At 34.1% G+C, this 23,096-nt stretch overlaps 1 protein-coding gene across 4 annotated transcripts in view; it reads left to right on the forward strand.

Annotated features, from left to right (window-relative positions):
- Nucleotides 1–4,234: 4,234 nt before the first annotated feature.
- Dscam3 (Down syndrome cell adhesion molecule 3) overlaps nucleotides 4,235–23,096 on the forward strand; it is a 106,107-nt gene continuing 87,245 nt past the window's right edge. For 2 of the 4 annotated variants that reach the window (XM_072887548.1, XM_072887550.1), the window contains exon 1: nucleotides 4,235–4,803. The gene's annotated coding sequence lies outside the window, so the exon portion shown is untranslated. The remainder of the gene's footprint in view (nucleotides 4,804–23,096) is intronic. The other 2 variants (XM_072887549.1, XM_072887551.1) reach the window with 1 other exon arrangement.

Raw genomic sequence — 23,096 nt, forward strand, 5'->3', positions numbered from 1 at the left:
CGTCTACCTTTTTATTTCCGTTTGATCCCAGAATTTTCAGTTCCTGTATCTTCTTTTTTTTTTAGCTTTTGTAATTTATATTATGTTATAAAAGTGACTAAATTAACAATAAGCGTGGAGTTGTCTCTCGTAAGTATTAAATTAGATATTGTATAAGGAAGGAAAGATCTATGCAAAATAAGACCAATGGTTTTCTGATTTTTACGAGCTTTATATTTAACTTGTGTGTATATTTACTTTTATTATAAATTTTTTTAATTTAGGTACTTCTCTCTACAAACTATGTATGTATGTATCGTTAATTTATATCTAATATTTCATAATTTTGTTTATTTTTTTTTCATTTGTGTATCTGTAATATACATATGTGTTTGTATCTAACATCTTATTATCTTATGTGATTCTGATTAAGTTCAAGTAGATTACCACGACACGCAGCTTGGTTCGTTCTCAGAAAGGCATCACCTTCAAGTCAATGCACGAAACAGCAGCAATAAGCGATACTGTTAATTAATTAAATATATATTATTGTTTAACGAAAAAGCGCCAAGAAAGTGATCCAAGATGTTAAATATTGCGCTCGCCGATCGGGCGCCAGCGATTCGATAAATTCACAAATACAAGAACTTTGATGCCGATTTCGTTGCTTGTTTTGTATGCGAAAAAAGGATATTGAAAACAATATTAAAGGTGGAATATAACAATAGTGAAAGGAAGTTACAGTGTTATAGACGTTAACATGTGTAATGAAAATAATGTCTCTCCTAATACAAGATATAAATTAAAAAAGATGTAGATGATATGAAGATGATAACAAAATTATCCTTTACAGAACTTGAAATCCAGAAAATCTTGTCCTTAACGAAAATTCGCAATTCGGGTATTTGTCATATTATTTGTCAATTTTTTACGTTCACACATTTAAGTACTTATATTCAACGGAATTTAATTAAATTTAATTAACTCAATTTAAAAGATTTACATGAAAAGATTAATATGAATTAATAGACAGTTAAAAGTAAATCTAATTAATTAAAATATTAAGTTATATACAATTTAATTCAACATTTTATAAAGAAGCAAATTTAATTTTTTTCCTCTTTGCTAACGTTTTATCAATTAAGCTAGCGGCGAAATTTTTGCTAAGGACAATCGAAAGTAAATTACACTGAAAAATAAAACTGTTAAACGAGCGTATATATAGCAGAGTGATTATCTTCGATAATTATTCTCATACAGAAATAAACGGATCATCAAAGTGTTCCGGCAAGATTCGCCCGGCGCTCTAACGGCTTTAATAATAATACCGTAATTGTGATAAAAAAAATTAGTTAATTAGTAGGTAAAAAAAAAAGACCGTTACGTACGATATAATGATCGTCGACGCGGATTACAACGACGATCCCACCAGTAGATAAGAGACAGATTATCTCGCGAGTAAAAAAATAACTGCATACAGGGATGATAAAGATATTACATAAGGGATAAAAAAAATCATTATTGCGTATAATCGACATTAAGCGATTAGTTTGTAACGGAACCCGTAGAGATCAGCGATAGATAGAAAAGTATATAACATATTAAACGAAAATATATCGGACTACACACTGCGACATAAACGAGTAAACGATGTACTTATACATTAGTCAATGTTCAATGTTGAGATATTTATCTGAAATAAAATACATATACGTTGTTTACACCATACCGTCTGTGTAAAAATATCAATTTTTAATACTCCAGACAAAGGGCCTTTAATTTCTAACAATTTCCTCCACCCCCCAAATTTATTGATTTAGTGGTATTTAATGATTTATTTGATACAAAGTGTACTAATTAGTATCGCAAACTTTAACACGCATGCTTTAACATAATATTTTATTTATTAAACGAATTAAATATTTGCACATTTAAGCTGTCTTTGTTAATTAAAAATTCAAAAACATTGTGCTTTAATATTATCTTGATTTTTTCAGGAAAATGTACGTACGTGTGTTCTTTTTAGCAAAATATTTAGGAAAAACTAATTGCTATGTGTATATTAAAAAATGAACCAAAAAATAATCAGTGAAGGCACATTTAATTTACATACTTCATCGATAGCTAATTATGAATCTACAAAATTTCATGAATAAAAATAGGCTTGTCTGATGGTGCGTATCACATATTCACGTATTATTACATCTCGTATATAATTTATTGTAATACAAGTATACAAGGTATTTCGCAATTGGTTGAAATCACAAGAAAGTTTAATAAGAGAAATTTTTACGGCTTCGCTACAAAGTACTTTTAATAAAAAAATTGGGATGGTGACCTTCATAACTCGAAAAAATCACGAGTAAAAAATTTTTTTACACATACTTTGTAGGAGATTTGAAGTCGTGAAAATTTCTCAATTAAACTTTCTTATAACTTCAACCAGTTGTGAAGTATTTGCTCGAACATTTATGGACATACATCCTGTATAAGTGTTTCTAATGGATTGTAAATCGCAACCATGTCCGATAAATCTCTGATATGCGAAAGTAGTTTGCATTATCGTAAGCAATTTTTTTTTTTACTCTAGCATATATCAAAACAGTTAAACATAGTCGTATATAAAATGTCTTTGCATATGAAAAGTTCAAACAAACGGCGAGACACGGGTTTATCACCAATCTCGAGAAGCTTTCCATGCGAAAACTTACTTCCTTTATACTTCAAACTTATCCTACTCGACGTGATTTACGGACTAATACCACGCGTTGTTGCCAATTCCGATTTATATACTTTCACATGCACTCACGCCACTCGGATTACAAAGCAAAAGAACAAATATAAACACTGTGTGAAACATATGTCGAAGCTTTTAGAGCATATTTACTTATCGAAAAGCGAGGAAGCTTTTTAATGTTTGATGAATAGTTCGGTCAAGTTGATAAGTGATACTCTGAATTTTTTTTTTTGAATCGATTAAATATTGCAAATTTTTTATCTCTCGCGTAAAATGTTTTTCAAACAAATAAATGAAAATAGGTAATGAAATAAATGATAAAAATATAAAAATTAATACTCCATTTAAATACTCCATTTAATTTATAAATATAAACTGCATGATAAAATTTTCATACATATATATTTTGTTTGTTTTTATTAACTTAAATAAAAAATATTGAGATGAAAATTTTAACGATAATACAGAAAAGATGCATTAAATTTATTATGTAGCATGGCTCACAAAAAAATGCTGGGATATGTTTTCCCATATTAATAAAAAAGATACTAGAGTTGTGTAAACATTTGCGCATTAATTTCACAAATTTTACAAAATTTACGCGGTTAATTACGAAAAAAAAAAGAAAAGATGTAAATTTTCGATGAAAACGTCTAATTTTATTTTATTTCTCGCGTTATTCAAATACGTCATGAAACCATTATATATGTCGGTCGGATATTCATATGAATGTACGTGATATGCATTTTGAATGCGAATGCGTGCGGAGAGGGGCTTTCCGAAAAAGTTTCGAGAGAAAAGTCGGTGATACAAAAACTTTCGACGGAGCTGAAAACTTTTCTAAATCACAAGGGACTTCCGAGATCTTCAAAGTCCGAGTACCCCGTTGATTCCCGGGGATTTGATCTCTCCTGAAAGCCGTGCCCTAGGAACGTTTCCTATATCACAAACTAAACCTTACACCGCGCAGATCTCTCACAATTTATATGGCAGCCGACAATGAAATATATTGCTGGACGAAGGTGGAAAACTTTTGGAGAGTTTCGACGACTTTTTGTCGGCGCGTCGGCAGAGATTCGCCGGCCAAACGGTTACTTTTATTACGACGAATACTCGTAAGAACGGAGGTGGCTTTAACGGCAGTGAGAGGCCATGAGAGAGAAAAGTGTTTAGTACGATCCACAGTTTAGTATCTAGAGTGAAATTTCTCTCTCTTGGCTCCTTAGATGCTTCTTGGCGAGAGCATTCAGTGCGGTCGAGCCAGCTTCTGATTTCCCCTTTTCATCCAATTCTTCCAGCTCTAACCATGAACTGTTAATTTTTTTTTCTTTGATATATGAATGTAAAATAATTAATTTAAGTTAATTTATTTCATAGAATATATATCTATGCAACTTTTTACATTTTATAAACGCACAACATTGTATAGGAGATAAAGTTAATAGATATGTAATTATATTGTATAATTATTTAATAATCTGATTAAATTACATATAAAGTTTTAATAAGTTTATCATATCTGTTGCAAAAAAAAAAAAAAAAAAAATGTCGCCGTTCTTGATATTTTTACAATAAACTGTCGGTCTCGACGATTAGAAAACTCGAGTATCAATTATTCAACTTTACACCGCAAGAGTTTCTGTACATTTATAGATGAATCGAAAGAAAAAAAATAGCTGGAACAATTTAGCTTCGGTCGCCTGCGAATTAACAGTATAGCAGATGTCAAGTATCCTATCTTCGCCCATCCTCTCCTCTCCCCCCCCCTTACCCCTCGTACTGAGGGTATTATGATAAAGGGAGACGGTTCATATATACGGTGAGACGGTGACGGTTTCGAGTGACGGACCGAAGAGCGCCGAACAGAGGAGGGTTAAAGGGTGTTCGCGTCAGTGGTAGGTAGATAGGTAGGTAGCGGTGGGGTTGAACACTGGAGGGTGTGCAGGGCCCTCTCTCTCCCACCGGTCGGGAATGCTGAATCCACCATCCACCGGTGGTGGAAACTTCAGTACGCGACCAGCCACCGACGTGTGTTTACGGTCCGAGGCTCCGGCGGAAGCGGCGAGAGAGTTGTTCGCTCTTCGGGGGTGAGAATATCTCTTTGTAACTTCTGCTTCCCCGCGTCATCGCTCGCCGTCACCAACAATCACCACTGTCCGCTATCAAACGTTATCTTTAATACCAGGATCGGCCAGTCGCGAAGAAATAAACTAAGTCGACAATTTTATAGGGATATTGCTATCAGCTCGAATGTACGCGAGTTTTTTATTCGGAAATATCGGATCGGAAATCTCACGGGTATCGTAGTAATTGATTTTTTTTTACAGCTGCTTTTATGCAAATAAATTAAATTTTTAATGTAATCAATCATGAGGATTATATAAGATAGATGTAGCAATATGTGAATAATCGGTTAATTTAAGTTTTGTAAGTGGGAATATTTTTTTTTGCCGCACGCCAACTTTTTAAAGGCACCGAGTAAGGTTTAAAGTTTCGAAAATGAAATTAATGTGAAAAGTGTTAGTAAGTAAAATAAATAATGAAAGAATAATCTTAAAATAACGTAATTGTCGATGAATAATGAGGAGTGTTATTATTTATAAATGAACGTTTTAATTTTAAACGCAAATTTTAATTGCAAACTCTGATAAGAAAGCATATTTATCAATTTAATAAAATATATACACGGTAAAAAACATTTTGTATTTTTGTTGAAATTTTCTTGTATAGAAATTTTTGTGTTACATTTTTAACATACTCTTATGTTAATATAACATACCGTCGTTATGTTATTTTAACTTTTCTGCATTGAGTTAATATTCACCGTTTCTAAGAGTTAAAACAACACAATTAACAAGTAAATCTTACACTAATTCACATTTTTGTGTAAATTTTTTACATATTATTTGTGTTACTTGTTTACATATTTGACTTCTGTTAAATTAACATTAAAATTAGAGTGGATAAATTGGGACACGTGTTAAATGTATTAAATTTAACACAAAATTTTTTACCGTATATAAATTTTCTGTAATGTAATTGGATTAGACAAAATAAAGGTAAAAAAATTATTTAGTAACGCAATTTAGTCGTTACATAAATACACGTCAAATGTCTCATTTACGGTTGACGCTTTCTATAAATGTTCTTATACTCTGTCCCGAGCTCGTTTCTCCGACGTTCAGTTATAAATAACGTCTAACGAAGGAAACGCGAAACACTTTGCGTTGTTTGAAGTAAAACAGTCAAAGTTTCGTTCGTCGTCTTAATTGGACGCATTCCCCTCGTGCCGGAATAACGTATGGAAATCTCGCCAACTTGCCGGCAAGTTGCTGAAGTTTCGTGTTGTTTCAGTGTCAAGGACCGTAGTATGCGCGTTGACCTTAAAGCCGTCGGGATAACCGGAAACGACGCGACGCCGTGCAAGCGACGGGAGCGATGTTTTTGATCGATTTCCGTAAGAGCCACCAAAGTTTAATCACGTTTCTCGGGACGCATCGACTGACAAAACTTGTAAAATAAACGTCCGTTCGCACCGTCTAACAACTTGTCACGGTAAAAAAGAACTGACGGAAAAACTTTTATAAGAAAAGTATTTTTATGGAAAAGTGTTTACCATTTTCTAATATTACTGCTACTTGTATGTGTGCGTGTGTGTGTGTGTGTGTGTGTCTGTGTGTCTGTGTATATGTGCAGGAATAAATTTTAATCGGATAAAAGATTATTAATTAAAGATTGAGCGTAAATCGAAAATGATAATCGCATGTAGCGTATTTCATGCAATATCGTTTATCCGTAATTATTTTTTTATGCAATTAGTATATATTTAAAATTATAGTTAAATATGCGTAAGAGCGTACTTTTAGAAAGCTAAAATAATTGCATTATTGTTATTGCTTCTATAAATTTCTGATCCATTATCGAAATTAAGAGCTGATCTCCCGTCTTGTGTTGCGAGAGAAACTCCTAATTAACGCTAGTTTCGAACGTGGGAAATAACGTTGAGCTATTAACGTGTTTGCTGTCGCGATTGCAATAATTGAGATAAATGACCGGCGTGACTTATTTATCCGTGCTTCGTTCAACAAAAACGATTATTGCAAAACTTTATGCTAAATTGTTTAAAATGGAGAACGGTCAATTAACTTTATAACATAGGTTGAAAACGAGATAACAAAGATTTAACTAATTTCTATCAGTAAGCACACGTTAACTTTTAATAGATTTCTATCAATTCAGCAGTCAAACGAGAAAGAAAACAAAAAAAATATATTCTCAAGTCAAATAAATTTTTAACCGTTGATTGGAATCTATTCTACCCTATTTACAGCTAGAATAAGACAGCTACATCTAAAATCATAGTAAAAAAAAGTTCACAAATAAACATTTGCTCTCTCAACCGGTATCACTTGTAGAACCTGTTTTCATAGTTTGCTTTTAACATTTCAAAAGTTTGTTTTTAAATCAAATATTGGAAAAAAATATGCGGTGCAATTTCTTAAAAACAAGCAAATAAATAAGTAAAAAAAAAAAACACTCTCTTAACTTTTCGCATTTGAGACCAATCAAAGAGATCGATACGTCCAATCTTGAACTTTCTTAGAGATTTCGCTAAGAGATTAGGCATTCTCGACATCCGTTCGATTAGATTCCAACTAGCTAGGAAATTAATAGCCTCAATACATAGCGTCGAGTAATCTCATCCATGTTCTCAATGTCAAGGCGCGATAGAAGTGCATCGGCTAAAAGGCCGTTGCATCCGGGAATATCTGATACCTCGCCTTCGTAAGAACGCCAGGAACGCGGCACGGTGTCGGTGCCGGGTTGTGGTAGAACACGTAACCGACGTTGGTGCACCAAGGGCGGCAGCAGTGGTGGTGATGGTGGTGGTGGTGGTGGTGATGGTGGTAGTGGTGATGATGGCGATGGTTGTAACGGTGGTGTGCCGTTGGCGATGCTGCCAAAGTAAAAGTGGTAGAGTAGCGTAGGAAGTAGAGCGTGAACGCAACAGTAGTAGTGGTGGTAGTAATAGTAGTAGTAGTAGTAATAGTAGTAGTAATAGTAGCAGTAGCAGTAGCAGTAATAGTAGTAGTAGTAACGATAGAGCGTTAATACTACGTAACGGGGATGTGTGCCGTTGTAGTACGGCTACAACGACGCTTACACCCGCGAGTTCATGAATGAACGACCACTTCGCTCCCGCGCGGACGCTAATGGGCTTCCTTTCTACGTGCGGCAAGCCGCCTATCGTATTTTTGTCGATGCGATGTAATTCCCGCGGTGTCGACGGTGTCACCGATTATCGTCCTCCAAAGGTTAATTACCTCTCTCGTTTACAGTCCGAGAAACGGAGCGGGTTCTATAAAAATTTCATATTCCTCGCGCGATCAATATCGAATCGGAGAACTAACGTAGGATAAACTAGGGTATAATGGCTATACGGAAAAGATGGCCATAGGCTGTAATTTTTTCAGTAATTGCTGCATAGCGCGCTTTTTTAGTCATTATCAAAGATAATCGATATTTACAGCAGTTTATGTGCATACATTATTCGAAATAACGATATTGTGAATTTTATATTTTTACTTTTGACTACCTGCAAAATTTTTCGTTTGTCCAATAAAAACTGTTATAACGTCGAATAAATGATAGTTAAGCTATCGTAATCGACGTTAGACATATTATAAAGATATATAAATTGTTATATGACCTATAATTTTTATTTTCGTTTTCATCATCTTTTCCTTAAAAGTTGCGTAAGATGGCCAATGCTTATGTTGTACTATTTTGATAATATAAAATTCCAATTAAATATTTTTCTTTTAATTTCGATAATATTACGTAATTTAAGCTTCAGTGAAGATAATATGCCGAACGCTATTAAAAAATAACAAAAATAAAGTATATTTTTTGCATTTTCAAAAAACTATGGCCATCTTACCCGAGTTTACTCTATACATGGAACCGAAACGGGCTCGCAAAGAACCACTTTTGGATTAATAAAATGTAGAGATGTTAAAAAAAAATCGTCTTTTTTTTATGTGGATTCCATATATATTAATTTATCACTCTCTCCGAAATTTAATATCTTGATGAATAAGCGAGAGTAAAAGCTCGCTAATGAATGAGATAAATTTTATTATTCTTTCGCGTTGAATTATCGTCAGAAAGATGTTAATCGATCGACACGAGAGGCGATTAAGTGTACCATTTTAGAAATTTATGAAAGTTGCGTTATATCATTTTCAGTTTTTCATTTCTGCTGATAAGATTCTAGCACATTTCTTCTATATACGAATCAAACAATTGTATATACGGTATTTTCTTCCGGAATTTCCTGGCGGCGGAACTTTCATTATGATCAGTGGGTGTTGACCTTTTTCTAAAGTCTGGATATAGAGAAAGATGATTATGCGCACTTCTTGTGCCAACGCGAAACTACGTACCGACGTAACCAACTTGGCCATTATTATCCGTTGTTGTCTACTTCCGCCTATTGTATCTACTCTTCCAAGTGTTTCCGGGTCGTTACTAATTTCTAAAAACTAGAACACTACTAACGTTAAAATCTTCCCTACCGTATACTTTTAAAAATACGAGGAATTTACTTTCTTTATATGTATATACGCGGTGGTTTCTTAATTACGGTTGTTTCGAGTCTTGTCAAAAAGCAAAACAAAAAAGAGCGGAATAAAATTATTTTATGCAAAAGCCGTCTCATAAATGAAACGCATCATTCACGTTATATTGGGATAAATGTTTCAATACATAACTTGATTATTTAATGAGTCAAATAAATTGTATTTTATATGCATTTTGCATTTTATTCATTACATATTTTATTAATGCACATATTTTATTAATGTAATTGTTTTGCTGATCTGTAAGTTAACATTAAAATATATGATATTTTCAGTAAAAGCTTGAAAATAACTTTTAACTATATCAAAATTACTTCAAAAGTTTTCTAAAGTTATAAAAAAATAACAAATAAAATACATTGATGTGTGAAATTAAAAAGATGTGTTAAATGACTGAAGAACAAATACATTTTTTTACGTATATTAACAAAATTTATAGCCAATTTTAAAAAAGTTTCGATTCTATTCTTTAGAAGAGAGAATTAAATTTACGTGTAAAAAAAACTTTCTTTGATTATCTATCATTTAATTTCGCTTTAATAAATATCAAATAAGTAGGATAGTCAATAGTAGTCAGGTTCTTTGCAATTCCATATGAAAGAAAACGGAATTGTGTTATCTATCAAAAAAACGATTAATTGCAAATATCCTTTAAAATCAATTTGTAATGATGCGTCCTTTTATAATACAAGATGATTGTTATTACACAAGAGCACATCTATAATTTTATAATACTAATTAAACTTTCTTTCTCCATCCCCTATGAAAATTAAAACCACTTTTAAATTCACGCACTCAATAACTTTTTTTCTATGTTGTAAGAACTACTTTTTCTTATAATTATTATAGATTTATAAAAATTAGCAGATATAATTAATATTCTACGTCCGCAAGTCTGTCTATATTTACAAATCACTCTACAAGTCAAATAATGTTTTCAACTTTTCTGACAATACAGTTATTACTATTTTAAAAAATTAATTATCTTTTTAATCTTTTGCAAGGACACCGATAATCTTCTTAATTATTACTCGTTTAAATTTATTACAAAATTATGTATACTTGTTAAATTAATTATTATTTGTATAAATGTTAAAATTATTTAAGTTGTAATGTATAATATATTATCGTTTCGTATAATCCGAAAATATCAGATATACACATATCGAACCGCATTATATTGAATTGTAAAAGTATAATTACTTTTCGTAATTATATATTCGCAACACTTACAATTAGCGACGACATATATGTACTGATTTAATCATCATTGAAACGAATGTATCATGTCTTTTTCTCTTTATATACCGTTTACAATTTAAAGATTTATTTAAAGATACAAATGTGTTCTTTGAACAGAATAATGTCACGAACAGCGACAATTCTAAACCTGTTTGATGATACATGTTATTGAATAATGAAGAATGCTTCAATTAATTTATCTCGCTGCCGCTAAACTAATCTTGTGCTTTATCTAGAATCTCATGACATCGTATTCGGCTTTTAACGATCGTATAATACTACAATTTTATCAATATGTCTCGTCGCCAAGGAAACGGCATAATTCCACGGAGGGCATTTATAACTCGGACGGAATAATTAATTTCTCCGTATATGAATTAATGTAAGAGTCCCTCCGATCGTATATCACGAGCCACCAAAGTCACTTTAAACAATCTTCGGATAGAAAAATTTTGAAGTTTCATTAAGTGAAACTTTATAGACATTGTATGATTTAAATTTTTTTATTGTTAAATTAATAAATTCGATCGCAATGACAATAAGTATAATGTTCAGTTAAAGTCGTTTTTGTGCATATTACAAACCATTTTTTTAAACGATAATGTTACGTGTTTACGAAATTACCTCCAAGACTGAGTTCACTTGTGTGCACTTGGGTTAACAGGATTTAAAAATTTAAATTGTTAAATATTTTTATTTCTATTTATTAAAATTTATATATTTTTTAATCTTTTATAGTCATTTAAACAAAGTTTAACATATATACAAAGAAATTCTTTTAAATGTATGTATATATGTGAATTAAGTTTAATAGAAACAGGACACACAAAGAGTTAACTTTCTGGAAAAAAATGCCAAGCTTATGTATATTTATAACATTGTATGGATTAGTTTAACTCATCATATCTCTAGAGATTTTTACTTTCAGTGCAGTCATATATATATATATATATATATATATATACATATTAAGAACACGGTATATCGAGGAATTATGTAAATTTCTCTTATAAGATTATATTTAAAAATTCTTCCAATTTATCTCAATATCTTTATGTGTATCTTTGTATATATTAATACGTAACTGTATCAAGACTGTCGGAAAAACCGAGACTTAATTGAAGCATAATTAAATGCAAATTGAGAAGCTGTGTCATAAATGGGCCGCTCTCTCGTCGAAACGTTTGCTAAAGCTAGAGACTTTGACCTCGTCAAAGAATTTTCCATCGAGAGATACATTATATCGACAAGCGTATCCGTAACTCCACAAAGGCAATCTGAAATATAGTGCTTCTGTACTACCCTATATATATATATATATATATATATATATATAAATATATATATATGTGTGTATCTACTTTGCATATTCATTTACGAACGTCAAATAACACTACTCGGGAATAAAGTAAAGTAAGGTAAGAAGAGTAAGAAACAAAAGTGTTTGAAGCCTGGCCGAGACAAAGTTCTCACACCCTCCTTTTCGAAAACGTATTCGTCTGTCGAACTTCTTTCCTCCCTCTCTCCCTTCTCTTTCCCTTTTTCCCGTCATCAACCCTCTTCCCTTGCCATCGATAGATCTCACTGAGGGAAGTCCTGAATTCTCGCGAGGCTCTCCTGCCGTTGAGCTATTCTCGCGGGAGAATTCTGGCCGATCGAACGTACTTCAACTACGGCATACGCGACGAGAAACGAAGTCTTCTCGTCTCGCACTTTGGGGAAGACGAGGCAACGCTATTGGCGACGAAAAAGAAAAAAAAAAAAGGAAAGAAAAAAAAAAAAATTGCCATCGGCAATGCCGTCATCTGCTTCGGTGATTCCGTTGAAACTCTATAATAAGAACCACACTCTAGCTTTGAGGCAGACTCGTTTTAACCCCGAGCTTATTAGAATTTTTCGTTTGACATATCCACTTAATTGACGCCAGCGTCGCGGGACGGAACAAAGAGTAGAGAATGGAGGGGTTAGCGGTACCGCGCGAGCGAAAGGGGTGAGTGCGAAGGGATGTGTAGGCATGAAAGAGGAGGAGAGACATGGAGAGAGAGAGAGAGAGAGAGAGAGAGAGAGAAGGAGGCGCTCCATTATCGTAATTAATACCATTACAATTAACGCGCCGGAGACGGCGCGGCGGTGCGCGCTCGCGGGAATCAGCCTGGATTCCTTTTACGCCGCTTTTATCGCGGCCGAGCTTTTCCGGTTATATAACGATCGGCGGAAACTCGCTCTCTTCGGCAGATTCTTCGGATTTTCCCATCCGTGTCCTCGCCGCGCGTTTCGCGCGCATTCGTGCGTTTTGTTTCGTTTCGTTTCGTTTCGTTTCGTTTCGTCTCGTTTCGCGGGTTTACGTCTACGTAAACCTCTGGGTTTTTGTCATCGTGTCGCGTGCCGCGGTATTGCCGATGTTCGCCGTTATTTGCAATAGACAATGCGGATTCGCGTTGTCCCCGTTACATTTTGTTCGGTCTGTTTGCGATTTTTGCGTTGCCCCGTGTACCTCCTCACCCCCTGACCAATACATCTTCCATCGCGGATTGATTCTACACGAGTACATAAAAAACAGAGAAAAATATCAATTCGAATTGTTGTTGGGTTTGATTCAAATCCGTTGCACACGTCAAATAATACAATGTAAAAATGTAATTAATATTTGGTTGCGGATTTAAACATAGATAAAATAACGTATCATTTTTTTTTTTTCATTCTCCAATTTTTTCTACGTTCAGAGAGAAACACTTTTATAATTTTCATGCGTTTCGCTCGCTAGATATGACTAATGTGTAGAAAATATCACTCTAAATAATATTTTTTAATTCTTTCGTTAAAGCATTTTGTCAATAAATACAATGCCGAGTAAAGTCGTTGAATTTTTTTTATAAATTTATGAAAAATCCCGGGAGCATTGCTAAAACTACTAAAACCATTCTGTAATAAATATTTTATTAACTTACACGACACACAGAGAGAAGATCGGATAAATGAAATGTTTTTAGCACTCATTTTTTTATCAACTTTTCCCTTCGCTCAAGAGAGAGAGCTACAATTTTTCGTCCCTGTTTAAGGATTAATAACTCAGATGATAGAGATTCGTATTCATTGAATTGCTTTCCGCATACCGCTCGTAACTGTGATGTAAAAAAAAATTCCGTACGCGTTTCTCCTTTTTTCTATGAAACGAAATGTCGTGTATTGCGAGGAAAGCGTTAAAAGTAGAGAAAAGCTTTACGAGAAAGTTGATTGTCGCGGTACTTTGACATCGTATAGAGATACCATATCTAGAAAAACCGGTCACATATCCTTTGGAAAACCTAATTCGCATCGTCATCCATTCCGCATCTTTTCCTCTTCACGTCGTCGTCTCACGAGACCAAAGTAAGGCACGCGCTCGACGAGATGAAAAACGTGTAAATATTTCAACGGCGACACATTCAATGTTTCTACGGTTTGAAATAGCGTGCGGATGAGAGATCGTCAAAATTAACTAATCAAATGCCTCTTCAGCTCTCTTATCAGCATATAAACATTCCAAATAATCTCTTAAATTTATTGGATATATTTTAAATAATTTTACTAATAATATTTTTTGAAAATTTCTCGAAGAAAAATTGCCTTAAATATTAATAACGAATGCATAAAATTCAAAGATAATAAATGTTTTTGTACAGTTGATCGTTAATTGACTTGTATTAGGCTTGCCACGCACTGACCGATATTACTTCGACTGACAATTCACCGACTCGTACTACTTTGGCTGATTATTCATTAGCTTGGTCTACTTTGGCTGACCATTTACTAATTTGTACTACTTTAACTGACAACAAACTTTGATTTAAACTATTTGAGCTGCTTGTATGCTTATTTCTGATATAATATTGCACTTACATAGGGAATATTATTATTTAATATGATTATGACGACTATAATATATAATATATCGAAAGTGTCGAAAATAAATCTTCAATTTTCAATTTATTCATATTTGATGAATTAAAAAAATCTTTAATGTTAAATTTATCCGAAAACTTTGTTTATATTACGTAATATATTTTGCATTCTGCGGCTCCGTAGTGGCGTTTGTTGTGCCATTGGTGTGTCATTAACGCGTTTGATCAAAGCGTAACTGTTCGACGCCCGCCATTATTGCTCGCCTTTGGGGCGCGAAGTGTTTAACGTTGTTGCAGAATTATTAGTAACTTTGACGAGGAGATCGTGACGTAATCACCTCGATAATGTTACAATTAAGTAATTCAATAACCGTGTTAATTCAAATAATTAAAATGAAAATGGGAATTGATGCGGCGAACAATAATGGAAACACTTGTTGCTTCGCCAAATTCTTCCTATTAGTAGCCGAGCGTATTGGCCGTTTTCAAAATTCTTTCAATAATAAACAGATCATATATGCACATTTATAACGTGCGTATGTATCATTTTTAAATCTTACAATCGTCGGCCCAACTTTTCCATCGGCTTTGAACTTTAGAAAAATCGCGATTTTTATCTGCGTGTTTGCGCACAAAATTGTCTTGGAAAAATTTCTGGCGCGAAAACTATTCTCTTTCGGTCTTGCCAGACCGAACTAAGGAAGACCGATAATCCACTTTGTCGTACGTACGCGATCGACTTAATACTTCCGAACCATTTAACGGAGTAATCGCCGATATAGCTTTCCTTGTCGTTTGAGTGCGCTCATGTAGAAGGAATTGGAGTCTCAAATTATCTTTAAATGTGCATTACCAGCTGTTTTATCGACAAATAAATGTCATGAATTATTTTTCCTTATTACGAAAAAATAGGTAGGTGATAGCAAAGTAAAGCCAAAGTATTCAATTAAATATTATAACATATTTAGTATGTACAATATTTAATTTGTTGTGTTAATTGCATGAAAATTTCAGCGATTTTATGGAAGTTTTAAAAATAATTTTCGGATTCTCTTTTTGCACGGTTAAAATTCATTTCGCAGGCTTGTCCAATAATGGAGCGTCTATTTTGTATCGTTAATTAATGTAACAAGAGTATCGCGTTACCCGCGTACGTTAAAAATGCTACGGATATTCGGCATGGTGTAAATAAACGTTGCTATGTAATGCTGCGATGCGTTTTATAGAGTCGATCAAGTGGCATTAATGGAAAATAAATACCTTTACATATGTAATCATCTCTCCGAGATACATACGGCACGGTCATGTATCATAGGAGTGTCATTTCCAGGGTTCCACTGTGTGTGAATAGCAGCCCGTATTACGTAATTCAAACCTCACAAACAGGTCACGTGAGTTACAGTTCCGTGAGTATCGGGTCGGCGTAACCAAACAGCCCGTGCTAATTACAAGGTAAATGCGTGCATAATTAAACTCGCGACATAAGCACCGAGCACGTTCGTTAATGTATTTATGGGCGTTAAGATGGCTTCGACGTGGATATCCACTGGCCGCCAACATTTATATACGATCGTATACTAACTAATGGTCGGTATACTAGTTAATGTTTGGTCAGCCCATCGTAAACACTTTAAACTCTCGATATGGTTTCCATATATTTTAATATAAAATCGGCTACTTTTTATTAGCATTAATATAACTAAGGAGGATTCCAGCTCAAGAGACACGGACGAGTATTAAAGCTTAATGAAATCTTGAAAAATCCATATTCAATACCAGCAAAATATTTTATTATTTTATTAAGCTAATATTTTCATTAATATTTTAATGAATTCCGACATGTATTAGAGACCATTGCTTAACATTATTTAGTATTATTTAGCACTTTCAACAATGTGCACCTTTTTAAATAAAACATATTAATTCAAAAGAGGATAAAGTCTCGCATATCTCGTAGAATTAAGATTTTAGGAGCGGAAACGGACGTTAATTCTCTCTCTCTCTCTCTCTCTCTCTCTCTCTCCATTTCTCTCTTTGTCTTTTGTATTTAGTATCACCGTTATCAGCATGTCCGCAGCTAGCCGCAATGCGCGTGACGCGTCCGCGCAGTGAAAGCAATCGACTATAATCAGGCGGTTTGTAACGAGATGAACGTGCACGGGAGCGAAACATACATAATCACCCGGATAGGAGCGAGGTAAGCGTACCGTTAACTCGCTGCCCATCCGTCGATTCGAGATTGGAGCTTATCGATTGTGACAAGCGGTGAAGGCACGTAATCGCAAGAGGATCATCGAAGGCCGTTACAGTTCTTTGGAGGAAGACGTCAAGTCGGGACAATAAATTTTCCGCGAACAAAATTGATGATTTTAAAGCGGTGATCGTTTAGACCACACGAGAAGGCATAAATGATTATGATCGGAATTTATGGACGGTTGTTATGGGCAAGAAGGTTGATATTATACTAAGCGACGCGTTCGAACGCATGTATGATGAATTTGATTAATTTTACGACACGACGACATTAATCTGATGACAATGTGATAAATGTCATATACGTGATGGAATTTATCCCACGTATTTTAATTTACTTATCCCGAAAATTTGTGAGTAAATATTCTCTCTGTCGCTATTCAATACAGATAAGTAACAGTATATAAGTTAGGAGTTGAGTTCTGTAACAAGTATGCTAAATAATTTAAGATCAAAACTAAATTAAGGCGATTCTCTATAGTTAAATACAAACAAAATATAAATTGGCTAATGAGGTCCCAAACTCAGTAATTAGTGAGCGTAGAAAATTATTTATTTTATTACTAAATATTTATTATTCTAATACATTTGACAACGGATGCGAACGTTTCGGTCCATTTTTTGACCAGCTTCAGCGTAATTTACATATATTATATATATAACTAAACATAAAACGCAACATATTTGACAAAGCACAATTAAAAATTCATCCGATGGTATTAGCATAATAATTAGACGCTGACAGCTTTGAAGGTGAAGATTTAAAACAAAATAAACGCTTCTCTCTAGGTGAAAAGCCAGGAGATGTGGCGCGTATTATATCTGTATAAGATGGAATTAAATTGAGTCTGCTAGGCAATATGTCCAATAAATAAAATTGTTACTATCTTAAGATCCAATACTATCAGTATCCAATACTTGACAATTAACGGTTACTTCCAAAGTGATGTTTCGTGATCGAACGTCAAGACAAGACTAACCTTAGCATGTAAATAAAACAATCAAATTTTTGGTAGGTTGTTTATCATGTCCTTATAAGTAACGTGTAAACCATCAGTATTTTCTGTCTATTAATGTAAACCATTTCTGATAATAATCTTTTATCAATTTTTAATTGTGCTTTGTCAAATATAATTGCGAAACGTTCGCATCCGTTGTCAAATGTATTAGAATAGTAAATATTTAATAATAAAATAAATAATTTTCTAGCTCACTAATTACTGAGCTTGGGCCCTCATTAGCCAATTTATATTTTGTTTGTATTTAAATAATTTAAATCATTCTCATTGCGTTACATTAAAGATTCGGGATTTTTTTGTTCAATAAATTATCGTCAAACTTTAGCTAAAGTTTTCTTAGCTTTCAATTTTCCATATAATGTTTGCAATGTTCATCTGAATTTATCAAATCGAAAATGTGACGTTTAACTGTTCTCCACGAATCTGTGCTGCCTTACGACTGCGCCTTAAGATCGTCTATTTGAACGAAAATCGATCTCAAGTTTGACCATCCAGGCGAAACAATTCTCCTGGCACCGGAAATGAAATGGTGCTTGTGTCGGGAGAATGCAAATAGGAGCCGCAGCAGGCGCATTTCATCCCTTGCCATTCCGACGACCCATGTTTTCCTCTATCCTTCCCCAGCGAACAGTCATCCCTCCTCTTTCTCGCCATAAAATATGTCAATGATACATCGATGATACATAATCTTTCCGATCTCGCGATGCATATGTCGCAATACAATTTTTGTGATTTACGGATATATTTCGTAAGAGTTTTGAAAGATAGTGAAACGAGGGCAAGAGGTTCGAAAAGAAAAAGACGACGGCGTGGAAGAAGTAAAAATTAAATAAGTCAAACTAAAGCAGTAAACTTTCGCGATTTATATCGATAATAGCAACTCAGATTCCAACAATAAAAACGATAGTTGGAAATTTTTAATTTCTTTCACTTCGGCCAAAGTTTTTCAGTATCATTCTACGATATCAATCTCTATACTTTGTCCGTCACGGACAAAAGAATTGCGACACTCTTTCTTTCGAGGACGTGCAAAAATTGTGGAAACAATTTTCGTGCATTCGAAAAAGGAGCGCAGCAACTCTTTGCTGTCCGCGGCAGCGCATAGCAAGTAATTGGAGCGGAAATTTATGAGTTAGAATGCGTTTCACGCGAATTACCTCACCGACGCGCGACGTTACCGCGACTATTATATTGGCTACAGTGCATTTCGCAACGGAGCCTTTTTCCTGATTCGTGCGAGCTAAGCGAAACTTATTTTACTTATCCCGTATCCTTCTTAGCCCGAGACAAACAACAGGGGTGGCTCTCGAGAGCTCCAACGGATCGACCAAGGGACGGCGGATGGAAAGAGACGAAGGAGCGAAGATCGTAAGACGATTATCGGTAAGGAATATCGATAACCACGGCGACTACTGATCCCAACGGTGGTTGGTTGAAAGAAACGAGTCTGGTGGCGCGAATCGTCGCTCGAGGGACCTGCTAACGTATCGTGGCGGCACCGAGCGATTTAGAGAGAGAAACGAGCGAGCACGGGGTTAAAAATGTTTCTACACTAGCGAAAAGCAGTTCGTTTTCAGGAATTGTTAGCTCGGTTTAAAAGATGTACTCTTATTGTGCACATGTGTATATATGTGCGTGCGTGGGACACAAATATAAAATGCTACAACACGTTCCAAATTGCAAAGATATTTTGTTAAAAACTGCTAATTTTTATTTCAGCGTAGAATTGTTAAAATTAGAGAATGGTGCGATCGATATTTGTACACACTTGACTTTTCGTTCATTGATTGGTGTCGCGCAATTATTTTGTGTATACAAGATAATTTTTCAGATGGCAATTAGCTTCGATGAAATTAACAAAAAAATGTAGCGTAATATTTTAATTAAATATGTATATATATGTATATATACACGTCACACGTAGAAATGTCCATTTTTTGATAGATTTTTCGACCGATTTTTTATTCATAAGCTAAGAAAATGATTCGTTATTTCGTTTTATATTTCGTTATTTGACATGAGACATGTGCATTATGAAATTAAACATTTTCATATACGTTTATTACCGCGATGACAAAAAGAAAGAAATTGTAAGCAAGAGAAATGTGGAAAAAAAAAGTTCTAAAGGGTGCGGGGATTCCGTGCGTATAACAATAATTATAAAATAAATTTTATATGTCATCCAAAGTGGTTAAATAAAAATGTGAAACTCACGTGAACGCATAATTTGAGTTAACAAGTTAACAATTTTTTGAATCTCTATAATAATAAAAAGTAATATATTGACGTTCTGTTTTGTTTGTTTTATCAACATACCACGAAATATACTACAATATCAGAATGAAATTTACCACCATTAAAGTGATTATTAAAGATGGATTATAGCGGAATACAAGATGATATAAAAGACACGAAAGGATCTTGGAGCAAAGCGTAAAATCACATTGCATTTTCATGCTGCCGCTGTGATTTCACGAAGACTGTGCGATTATTTATGGTCTTTTCTTTTCCGTTGAAAATTATGTTAACCCATTGCATAATTTCACGTGAGCGACTCTTGTTTAAATTAATGCTTTTCATACTGAACTGCACATTTATCATGATGCATAATAAAAATTATCTAAACACACATATCAAGAGTCGCACTTTTTTTCTGCTTACTCTGGTTATATTCCGAGTAAAAATGTTGTCACCGTGCGCTTAATTTATATTCTGCTCATAAATTTTAATTATAACAACGCATTTTACAATATGTTCTTAAAACGTAAAATTTCTTTTAAACGTTCAAATCTCTGTTTCTCTTTTAACGTAAATCATTATTAACGTTTCCAGTAAAGCACAAAATCGATTAAAATAAAGCATCTACACCTGAGACACGCTATTAAACTTACAACCAAATCTATGTTAATGTTACAAGAATAAATGAATCCTCATAATAAATCATTCTTCAGTAAAAGCCATCTATCACTCGTGTAACATAAATATTTACATGACTCTTCCGTGATTACTTCCAAAGATACCGCACCCCTTCTCTCGTGCAATGAGTGAGCGTGCAACCAAGCGGCATAAAAATGAATGGTGTTTCGTTTCAGACGCGAGAGAGTGCCGGGGATCAAAAATCTTGATCCGACTGCGTCTCTTCTATTATAAAATGATACAAAGGATTAGAGAAACGAAGCAACAAGATGCGCGCAGATCGTGAAAGACAAAGACGAGGGGGGAGACAATAACACGGAACGGTCGAGTGTGTCGTGTGTCTTCAAATCCACTTGACCTACCCCTTTCTACTCACCCTTCTCTCATCCTCATTCTCCGTTTTTCTTCGCACGTACGTGAGCTCGCAAATTTTTTAGTCACGTGACAAAAGTCAAACAATCAAACGAGAATGCAGACAAGTGACTTGCTCTCCTTTGACACGACAAGAAAGATTGCTATTTGCATCGCTTTGAGACATTATATACAACGTTCTGCGTTGGTCTTTTCGCGCGGCAACAGCCAGTGATCACAATAAAAACTCCATCGATCGAGACGTTTTCATCGGTCAGTTCGAATCGTATTCCGGATGAAACACTTCTTCCAGAGCTTGTAATTATTAACTCTAAAACTTAAACCGGAGTTTATAAAATTCCAAGATGTTGATTTGTGTCTCTCTAATTTGTTTTCCATATTTTTTTCAAGAAAAAATAAGTAAATATTTGTTCGTGATATCTTAGAAATATCTCAGAAATGAGAAAAATAACAAAATGTTTCAAGAAAATATTAACGTGAGAATGAATATGCTCTGAATGCAAAAACTCTCAAGTTGGGTCTCAGTTTACAGTTGTAAGATTGAGCTATCATCTATTCGACTTACTAGTATTCATTCATAATACTAGGTACAATCTGATTTCCATCTTCTTTTTCGTTATTGATAATCCTTAGATATTTGTTGTCAGACATTCAATAATAATCTCTTCAATAATAAAATACCGCCAACAAATGTTGACCCAAGCTTCTTTAACGTTCTCTTTCGTTTCTCTTCTTCTCTCTGCGATTGATTCATCTTTCTTATTTCTTATACAAGAGAGTTTATCATTTGATATCGATACCGCTATTCTACTGAGGCGGAAGTAAGATCTTCTTCCTCCTTCTCTCTTCTTTTTCCACCCACCAAGAAGTTTATGGAGTTGCTCGTTTCGTTTGGCGAACAGAATCGTTCCATCGATCGTCTGGATGAGCATTGCGCACACTTGACCATTTTGTTTGACCGCAAATTCGTTTCTTCGGAATACAATTTCAGTCGCTGGTAATCGCATTACATCCGGCTTGCCGGATGCTCGGTCCTGGCTTTGCCTTCCCGCAGCCTGCATTTCTAATTGAATTTTGTTTTTCGCTTACTTCGGCGTCTTCGTTCGGTATTGATCCAACGTCGCAGCCGCATCGACGCGGAGTTTTCATTTTATATAAAAGAAGAAAAAAAAAAATTATCCTTATTAATTCGGATTTAGCGTCAGTCTTGTGCGACTCTCGCATCTCGAATAATTTAAATGAAAAAAACATCTCGCGTCGCATATTACATAAAATTTATGCTTGTCCAGAATTTTGTACAAAACCGGAACAGGATAGGGTAAACTCGAGTAAGATGGCCATAGTTTTTTTTAAAATGCAAAAAAACATACTTTTATTTTTGTTATTTTTTAATAGCGTTTGGCATATTTATCTTCACTGAAGCTTAAATTATGTAATACTATCGAAATTAAAAGGAAAATATTTAATAGAAATTTTATATTATCAAAATAGTACGACATAAGCATTGGCCATCTTACCCAATTTTTAAGGAAAAGATGGCCATAATATTTATAAAAAAAATAGTGAAGACGAAAATAAAAATTATAGGTCATATAACAATTTACATATCTTTATAATATGTCTAACGTCGATTACAATAGGGTGATTGTAATTTATTCGATACGTTATAACAGTTTTTAATGGACAAATGAAAAACTTTGCAGGTAGTCAAAAGTAAAAATATGATATAAGATTCACAATATCGTTATTTCGAATATGCGCATAAACTACTGTAAATATCGATTATCTTTGATAATGACTAAAAAAGCGCACTATATATAGCGATTATTGAAAAAATTACAGCCCATGGCCATCATACCCTAGTTTACTCTATACGTACACGCGGTTATAAATCTTGGTCCAATTTTCTCCGTATGTTTTATTAAAGAGGAAATGTCCATTTTGGAAATGTAAAAAACAAATGGTTTTCCAAGCTAGCGTTTCAAGTTTCTCGAATAAGAAGGCGAAACGCGGCCTCTCTCGTCGTCCATCGTAAAACTATACGTATCGAGTGTTT

Source organism: Anoplolepis gracilipes, chromosome 3 (assembly GCF_047496725.1).
Source record: "Anoplolepis gracilipes chromosome 3, ASM4749672v1, whole genome shotgun sequence".
NCBI lineage: Eukaryota > Metazoa > Arthropoda > Insecta > Hymenoptera > Formicidae > Anoplolepis > Anoplolepis gracilipes.